Source organism: Sinocyclocheilus rhinocerous, unplaced genomic scaffold (assembly GCF_001515625.1).
Source record: "Sinocyclocheilus rhinocerous isolate Xijiao unplaced genomic scaffold, SAMN03320098_v1.1 scaffold396, whole genome shotgun sequence".
Classification (NCBI taxonomy): Eukaryota; Metazoa; Chordata; class Actinopteri; order Cypriniformes; family Cyprinidae; genus Sinocyclocheilus; species Sinocyclocheilus rhinocerous.
The window spans coordinates 99,767-109,706 of NW_015660913.1; positions in this window are offsets into that span (position 1 = coordinate 99,767).

The following is a 9,940-nucleotide window of genomic DNA, read 5'->3' on the forward strand; positions in this document are numbered from 1 at the left end:
CGCACTGGATAGCTGGCCAATCGGGGCACACCTCACTTTTCAGACCAATGAGCTTTGTAAAAATCGACGCGTTTCAGAAAGGCGAGGCATAGAGGAGAAACAATAATGTACAGTATGTGGAAAATAATGTGTTTTTTGAACCTTAAACCGCATAAACACATTTCATTACACCAAATACACAAAATAATGTTATTTTTAGCAACATCATATGACCCCTTTAATATATTTGAAATATACTTAGTATGAAATAAATGCATTTTAAATATATTGCTTTTTTACTAGGGCAACAACAGCAACAAAAACTGGCAGCTGTGGTTGCCAAAACAAGTCTGTAAAAATACAGCAAACCAATTTAAGTTTGTTTAATTTAAGTTTAAATTTTACAGTTTAAAACAATAATTTACAGAAAAAAATATTTAATTGGTAAATCTAACAGTACTTTTCTGCAGAATTAACAAGGTCATGCTGCTATTAAAACTTTTAAAATATACTGACAACCACCATAATAACACAAATGACACATATCCAAGTTCATAACAAGTTTCTCACCGTATATAGTAAGGAAACTTAGAGTTAACCAATGAATAGGTTTTTACTGTAGTATTTTAAAAGTCTTTTATGGTTAAAATTAAAATAATTTTTACGGTGTACAATGGTTTTGTAAATGCAGTGAATATGGGATGATTTTACTGAACACATAATCTGAATCATGACCTTCTGACTTCTCAGGGATGCTTAGTTGCACAGAGGTGTCTGAATGAGTTTGTGTATGATTAAAGCAAGAGACATATTAAGATGTTTATTATTCGCTGTGGCACAGAATTTAGCACAAGGAGAGATTGAGATGTCAATAGGTAACAAAGAACAAGAGGCCTATTAAACTGCCATGTTTGATCCAAATTGTTGATTGAACATTTGTAGCAAGCAGTGATTTGTTTGGGCTTTTAATTGATAGGTCTTGCTTGTTATGATTATTATTATTATTATTATGTTTATTCTATTTGTTTTCTCTCAAAGTGTGATGCCACATGTTGCTCGAGACAAGGGTGATTACTTTCAAGAGTTTGAAGAAACTTTTCTGCTTCGTGACCAGCCCCGAAGCGCATTTACATGAACAGCGTGCTTTAATACCAGGCTGTGTGCTGTTGCTAGGCTACACAGGTTTCTTGTTCATGGACAATTATATTTTTCATCTAGAGCTATCAGGGAAACCATTATTTCATCATATAGGCATAATTTTGGACTGGACAATCGTCCTTGTTGAATTTCTCAGTCTTAAATTATTTATTTGGTCGGAAGGGATGAGATTTTCGATACTGTTGAAAATTCTGAAATGAAACTGCTTCGGGCTCTGGGCTGCTGTTCTCCTATTTAGTTATAGTTCAGAGGAACGATAGAACTGAGGTGCAAAAAAAAGAGAAGATATAATAAAGAGATATAAAGAGAAGAGTTGAATAAGTTCTAGTTTTCAACTTCTTAATTATGTGTTGACCATCAGGCAAATGAGGAAGTATATCATTACAATGTTGAAATGTTCGTCAAGATTTTGCTAAGTGACATTCACTGCCAAAACAGAAAAAATATATGATTATTGATAGCACTGTACAAAAAGAGTTAATTGTGCTGTTTTGTTATAAAGTAATAGTTCACAAAAAACTGACAAGTTGCTAATAACTTCTAAGTAACTAAGTAACTTCTTTACCAATCAAGGTGTAGATGAGTTTATTTATTCATCATATGAATAGATCTGGAGAAATTTAGCATTATATAACTTGCTCACCCATGGATCCTCTGCAGTGAATGGGTGCCTTCAGAATGAGAGTCCAAACAGCTGATAAAAACATCACAATGATGTACCATTTAATTGATGCCTTGAGAAGTGAAACACAGTCCAAAACAGCAAAATAAGTATGCTGGTGGATCATTTTGATGTAAGAGAACATCAGAAATTGTTTCTTACAAACATGCAGCTTTTTACTTCACAAAACATTAAATGATGGACTGGAGTCATATGGATTACTTGTGGATTATTTTTTAACTGTTTTAACTCTCATTCTGATGGCACCCATTCACTGCAGAGGATCCACTGGTGAACAAGTGATGTAATGCTACATTTCTCCAAATCTGTTCCGATGAAGTTACAAACTGATCTACATCTTGAATGGCCTGAGGGTGAGTACATTTTCAGCAAATTTTCATTTTTGAGTAAACTATTCCTTTAATGGCATACATAATCTTTCATGTAAAACACACATTAAAACATCTCAGTTACGTATGTAACCCTCATTCCCTGAAGGATGGAACAGAGACGTCATGTCGGTGACCGACGAACTGGGATCTCGCTTCGAGAGACCAATCTACTTCGAGTGTAAACTAAATGAGCCAATGCACATTGGCATGCGATAATTGCATCCAGCTGCTGCTCGTCACGGCACGAGCATAAGTAGGCAGCAGGTGCAACGCATATTCAGGTTTTCGCTGAGGAGCCGAGCCAGTGACCCGGCGCCCCGCGGTGGTACAGCGGCCGTGGCGACGGAACGTGACATCTTCGTTCCTCTTTCAGGGAACGAGGGTTATATACATAACCGAGACATTCCCTTTCAGTCGGTCACTCCGAGTCATGTTGCTGACCGACGAACTGGGATCCCTACCAAAGCCCCACGGATGCTGCCCCTTCCAGTGCCCCTAGTAAGCCACCTGGTCGCCCCCGCTGCAACTGGGACAGAAGATAGGACAGGGCTTACGTGGAGAGAGTCTATTACTGTTGTTCTAATAGAACCATACAGTCAGACCTATTGGATAACTCTGGGAAAGTGTACCCTTTCCAGGGATGCTGCGGAATATACATCCTGCCCACAGGGAGGTATCATGTGGAGATTACACATATGGACTGGGCATTAAGGGCAGTACAACATATGGAATGTCTCTGAGGTGGCTCCGGCGTACTTACAAGTGGTAGGCCTAGCGCCGGGCGTCCGCCCGTCCAGCTACCGAGGGTGATGGAGGAAATCAACAGGGTTCGCCTTTCGGAGAACTGAACTGAAGAGCAGAATAAGCGCACATGTCCGGTCCATAGAGGGGAAGGCACAGCAAGCAAGACACCAAGTAGTCCCTTTGGTTCACTGGCTACTTGAAGCGAGTACACGAGATAACACTGGCTCTACACGAAGGCTATAAAACCTAGCAAACGTGTTTGGTGTCGCCCAGCCAGCAGCTCTTCAAATATCTGTCAGTGTGGCACCGTGCACCAACGCCCAAAGAGAAGCAACACTCCTTGTCGAGTGTGCTCTCAACCCGTGCACAGCACACCTTGGGTTTGATATGCCAAGACGATGGCATCCACTATCCAGTGGGCCAACCTCTACTTGGAGAAAGCCTTTCCCTTCTGCTGGCCTCCGTAACAGACGAAGAGCTTCTCTGAGGTCCTAAAGCTCTGCATACGGTCCACGTATAGGCGTAAAGCGCGAACAGGACAGAGCAAAGCTAGGGCTGGGTCTGTCTCCTCTGAGGGCAGCGTTTGCAGGTTCACCACCTGATCCCTGAAAGGCGTGGTGGGAACCTTGGGCACATATCTGGGCCGGGGTCTCAGGATAACGTAAAAGTTAGCCGGCCTGAATTCCAGGCCCAATTCGTTGACCGAAAATGCATGCAGGTCCCCTACCCTCTTGATGGAAGCCAGCGCAGTTAAGAGCACTGTCTGTATCGACAGAGTTCTCAGCTCTGCAGACTGCAATGGCTAAAAGGGAGCCCTCTGCAATGCCGTAAGCACCAGAGGGAGATCCCAAGAGGGTATTGGGTTAGGGCGAGGAGGATTTAGTCTCCTCGCGCCCTCAGGAACCTGATGATCAGGTCGTGCTTTCCCAAAGACTCACCGTCTACAGGATCGTGATGTGCGGCAATTGTGGCAACATACACTTTTAGGGTGGAGGGAGACAGCCTTCACTCCAACCCCTCCTGGAGGAAGGAAAGCACCGCTCTGATCGGGCATCTCTGGGGTCTTCCCGGTGAGAAGAGAACCATTCAACGAACAGGTTCCACTTCAAGGTATAGGCACGCCCCGTAGAGGGTGCTCAGGCCGAAGTGATGGTGTCTACTACTGCCTGGGGCAGATCACCTAGGACCTCCGCGTCCCGTCTAGGGACCACACGTGGAGGTTCCACAGATCTGGACGCGGGTGCCAGAGGGTGCCCTGCCTCTAAGAAAGTAGATCTTTCCTCAGAGGAATGTGCCAGGGAGGGGCTGTCATGAAGAGCATCAGTTCTGGGAACCAGGTCCGGTTGGGCCAGTAAAGTGCAACTAGCAGGACCTGCTCCTCGTCCTCCCTGACTTTGCACAGTGTCTGTGCAAGTAGGCTCAATGGGGGAAACGCATACTTGCGTAGGCCCCGGGGCCAGCTGTGCGCCAGTGCATCCGTGCCGAGGGTTCCCTCGGTCAGGCAATTGAACAGCTGGCAATGGGACGTTTCTGGAGAGGCAAACAGGTCTACCTATGTGGCTCCGAAGTGTCTCCATATCAGCTGGATCGCCTGGGGATGGATTCTCCATTCTCCCGGAAGCGCATGCTGCCGTGAAAGCTTGTTGGAAGAGATAGGAGGAGATGGCGCGCGAGTTGCGACATACGACAGGAGCATAGACCACCCTGGTGGTTGATGTAAGCAATGGTCGCAGTGTTGTCCGTACGGACCAGGACGTGCTTGCCTCGTAGCAGCGTTTTGAAGCGGCCCAGCGCAAGACGTACTGAAAGCAACTCGAGGCAATTGATGTGCCAATGCAGATGGGGGCCAGTCCACAACCCCGAAGCTGCATGCCCGTTGTACGTGGCACCCCAGCCTGTGGTGGAGGCATCCGTGAACACAACAGCATGCCTGGACACCTGTACTAGGGGAACTCCTGCCCGTAGAAATGCGGGGTCCGACCACGGACTGAAAGCTTGGCGACAGGCCGGAGTGATCGTCACTTGGTGTGTGCCGTGTTGCCACGCCCATCTCGGGACTCGGCCGTGAAGCCAGTGCTGAAGCGGCCTCATATTAAGCAGTCCGAGCAGCGTTATTGCAGCTGCGGATGCCATATGCCCTAGGAGCCTCTGAAATTGCTTCAGTGGGGCCACTGTTCTGCGCTTGAGAAAATTCAAGCAGTTCAGCATTGACTGAACACGTTCCTCTGTAAGGCATGCTGTCAGGTTGACTGAGTCCAACTCCATACCAAGAAAAGAGATCCTCTGCGCTGGAGAGAGTTTGATCTTTTCCCAGTTGACCCAAAGTCCCAACTGGCTGAGGTGACTGAGCACCATGTCCCTGTGCTCGCACAACTGATCCTGCGACTGAGCCCGAATGAGCCAGGCGTCGAGATAGTTGAGAATGCGAACGCACTTTTCTCTCATGGGAACAAGGGCCGCCTCCGCAACCTTCGTAAAGACGCAGGGTGACAAGGACAGCCCGAAGGGAAGGACCTTGTACTGATATGCCCGTCCCTCGAACGCAAAGCGGAGAAACGGCCTGTGCCGAGGGAGAATCGAGACATTAAAGTACACGTCCTTCAGGTCGATCACTGCAAACCAATCTTGGGGACGGATGCATTCGAAAATACATTTCTGCATCAACATTTTGAACGGTAGCCAGCGAGACGGGCTGGGAAGCGCTAGCCAGGCTCCCAGAAACCGTATAAGCGAGACCCACGTACCCACAGTGGGGCAGCGTGGTGGAGGACGGGACCCAACTCGGATGGCATAGCGTCGCGAAGTGGGGTCTGGGTGTGCGGTGCAACACCTACCTGGCTCCACGGTTGGACAGGGGGTGCGGGAGAAGGCATGGCGTCCTCGAACTGAGCCCTGCTGGCCGCTGGTGATAGAAGAGGGGGACGAGGCTGGCCAGGAACCGCGTGACACGATGTCATCCTCACCCTTTTGGAACCCAGAGATAATGGAAACTGCTCTTTTTAAAGGAATTGCTCTGCAACTCCTTTAGTGCCTTGGCCTGGTATACCTGCAGGAGTGCCATGGCGTGCAGGGCGGAGGCAGCCTGTCCTGTGGCTCCGTAAGCCTTGGCCGTAAGAACGGACGAGAACTTACAGGCCTTGGATGGGAGACGCAGGTTACCCCTCCAGGTGGAAGCGCTCCTTGGACACAATTGCATCGCAACCACGTGCTCCACCGAGGGATCCCCGCATATCCCCTGGCCACCCCACCATCGAGGGTAGTGAGGGAGGAGGAGGCACCAAATCGTTTTTGGGCAGAAAAAGGTGCCGTCCACGACCTAGTCACCTCCTCATGCACTTCCGGGAAGAATGGCACTGGCGCGGGGGGCTGAGAACCAGCCCTGGCTGCCCGAGATACCAATCATGTAACCTCAACCTTTCGGGACACAGTGGCTGTTTCCACTCAAGCCCGACCGCCTCGGCAGCCCAGGAAAGCATAGTCATCAATTCTTGGTCAGGCTCAGGCAACGCTACTCTCCCCAAAGGGGGCAACGCAGCTGAGTCCTCATTCCCAGACTCCAGCTCACCCTCCGATGCCGCAATCAACATCTGGTCATCTGGAGGAGCACCGAATGAAACGGCCGGCCCCCCATGAGAAGGGTCGGCATGTTCACCCGGAAACTTCACAGCTTGCCGTGTGCTAGAGGAGTGGGGGGCCCACAGAGATTTACTCGGCAGGTTTGCCCCCACTGTAATCCTCAGGTTACCCTGCCTATTCACTGAAGTAGCCGTCTTCTGCGGAACAGAAGAGGAACTAGATTGGGGCATAGGTAAGGGGACTCCACCCCTCTCAAAGTATCGGAGTCTCAACCGCAATGCCGCGATGGTCATGCCGCCACAGTGACAGCATGACTCATCCACGAAGGTTGCTTCAGCATGCTCAATGCCCAAACACGTGATGCAACGATCGTGACTGTCATCCGGCGCCAGGTAACGACCGCGCCCAGAAACACAGGGGTGAAACAGCATCTTTAGAAAGACACACCGTCATCTTTACAAAGACACACCCGTGAATGCTCTTTAAAGGAAATTTGCTCTTTAGTGCTGAAGCGCACAGGGGAACCACCACTGCCGCGCCGTCACACCAACACTCCGAGAAGCTCCTCCCTGAGAACTCGTAGCTCGTCAGTCTCTCACGAAGATGACAGGTAGAGCAGAACAGTCAACAACCGCTCGGCTCCGAAGTGAAAAGCTGAATATGCGTTGCACCTGCTGCCTACTTATGCTCGTGCCGTGACAAGCAGCAGCTGGATGCAATTATTGCATGCCAATGTGCATTGGCTCGTTTAGTTTACACTCGAAGTAGAATTTTAGAAAGACACACCGTCATCTTTACAAAGACACACCCGTGAATGCTCTTTAAAGGAAATTTGCTCTTTAGTGCTGAAGCGCACAGGGGAACCACCACTGCCGCGCCGTCACACCAACACTCCGAGAAGCTCCTCCCTGAGAACTCGTAGCTCGTCAGTCTCTCACGAAGATGACAGGTAGAGCAGAACAGTCAACAACCGCTCGGCTCCGAAGTGAAAAGCTGAATATGCGTTGCACCTGCTGCCTACTTATGCTCGTGCCGTGACAAGCAGCAGCTGGATGCAATTATTGCATGCCAATGTGCATTGGCTCATTTAGTTTACACTCGAAGTAGATTGGTCTCTCGAAGCGAGATCCCAGTTCGTCGGTCACCGACGTGACTCGGAGTGACCGACTGAAAGGGAACACTATTCAGTTATTTTGCAATGTTTAAAAATGTATTTGAATACAACCATCAAATTAAGGGTTTTACATCTCACCCAAAAATCATTTACAGATGGGAAAAAGAGTTTTATAGCTTTCACTTACACGTGGGTTTAAATTGGATCTTCTCGTATTGTCTCATATTTCCCTTTTCATAGAGATCAGGACAGTCTGAAACAAAACTAGAAAAGTTTTCAGTAAATTAGGAGAAAAACTTTGTCACAAACCTTTTCAGACAAACCTATGTCAAAAATGCTGCAGTGATGTCTTTCTATTGTCCAAAACAGAAGACCATAATGACCTGATAGAAAGATATTCAGTTGGAGACATAAACAGAGCAGTTCTCATTTGCAGATCAGTTTTGTTCCTATTCACATTTATTTAGTATATAGTATTTAAACATTGCACAGAAACTAGCTAATTTTTGAGAATGTGTGTGAAAGTGTGCATAAGTAGTAATTGCATAATATTTCTGTGGCACAGTTCTCATAAATATGTACTCTTTTGAAAAACCGCACTGTTTGCTACACTATACTTTTATAATCCCTTCAGCTTGCATAACCCTAACAGGGCAACATGAAGATATGATGTGCATAAAACATCTAGCATTAGTATTCAGTTTTAGTCGGCAGATTTTATATTGTACCTAAATGTTTAATGTCATCACTTCATGGATTGCCACCCTTGGGTTTGGTATGTAATTTTTATTAGACTCAAAACAAAACGTCTCAGGTTACTTATGTAACCATGGTTCCCTGAGTAGGGAACGAGACACTGCGTCCTCTAGGGGTCGCTATGGGGAACGCCTCGTCGTGACCCGTGTCTGAAGCATATATTGAAGCTCTTTCTTGAAACAGGTTCAAAATAAATTATTGTTAGCATGGAGTTTTTATCTATTTCAGTGTATTTTTACATCTTCTGCTTAATATATGATGAAGCTATCAGTATAACACTTAATAAAATAACCCAGCTCCAACATTTATTTATGTACCAAGCAAAGCAGCTTCTTCAGACACATGTCAAGTCAAGTCAAGTCAAGTTTATCTGTACAGCGCTTTTCACGATACAAATCATTGCAAAGCAACTTTACAGCAAATTAAGTTTCTACAATATTTAGTGGTAGCTTATCAGTGGTGACTGTCAATTAATGTACATATGGCAGAAATGTATGGAAAAATCAATTTAAGACATAATGAAACAGACCATGAACACTATGTCACACATGTCACAGTGTCCAGGTTACAAACAAGGCATCCGAATATCTCTGCCTGCTGTTATATTGGCATTTTCTTGGCTCTACTCATTGGCCATTGATTTTACTCTCCTGTTCTATATTCTTATGCACTTAGTAATTTATCTTCCTCTTGATTTTCCACGCTGTAATCAAACTGTCTTCACTTTGCTTCTTTCAATCCTGCCATATTACATAACACTCCTTCTTTGCGTTGCCAGACACATCAAGGAACTTCCAGGCTCCATGAGGAGCTGCCCCTAAAAATCAACAGTTGTTTGCATTTGTCCAAACTGCATTGGCACTGGTCACTGTTGAATACTCCATGCAGAAAAGGAAAAATCTTTCATAAAAATCTATTTTAAAACACTTAAGAGTATATCTTAAAAATAGTTGTAGCGTCTGGACCAATCAGACACACCTTTTTTCATTAGATTAACAAACATTCACAGACCCCTCACCCAATAAACATACTGGGTGCCAAGATGTCTGTGAAAGAGGCCCAGGACCCTGGTTACCATGGCAACCATGACACCTTTGCTAGACCAGATAAACTTTACGACCTAATGGCATGTTGAGAGTTCTCCCTCTCACTACATTTTCCATAGGAAAGAACTCCTGCCCGTAGAAATGCGGGGTCCGACCACGGACTGAAAGCTTGGCGACAGGCCGGAGTGATCGTCACTTGGTGTGTGCCGTGTTGCCACGCCCATCTCGGGACTCGGCCGTGAAGCCAGTGACCATCCTGAGAGGCGTGAATCTTCTCAGACCTTAAAAAGGTTCACGAACCGTTCCGCCCATGTTGTTGTTTTTCTTCTGCTAAGTCTTCTGCTAAAACCTTCTGATTGCAGCCCATGTGGAGAGCCCGAGCCGGTGCAGGCGTGCCCGGTGGGCTCCAACACATAGTCAGTCAGTCTGTGGTTCTGTTCGATTCTGAGAAGATGAGGATGTGAGCTAGCACCCCTCTAAGGACACCCTAAGTCTGCGCCAGGCCTCGGGCCTT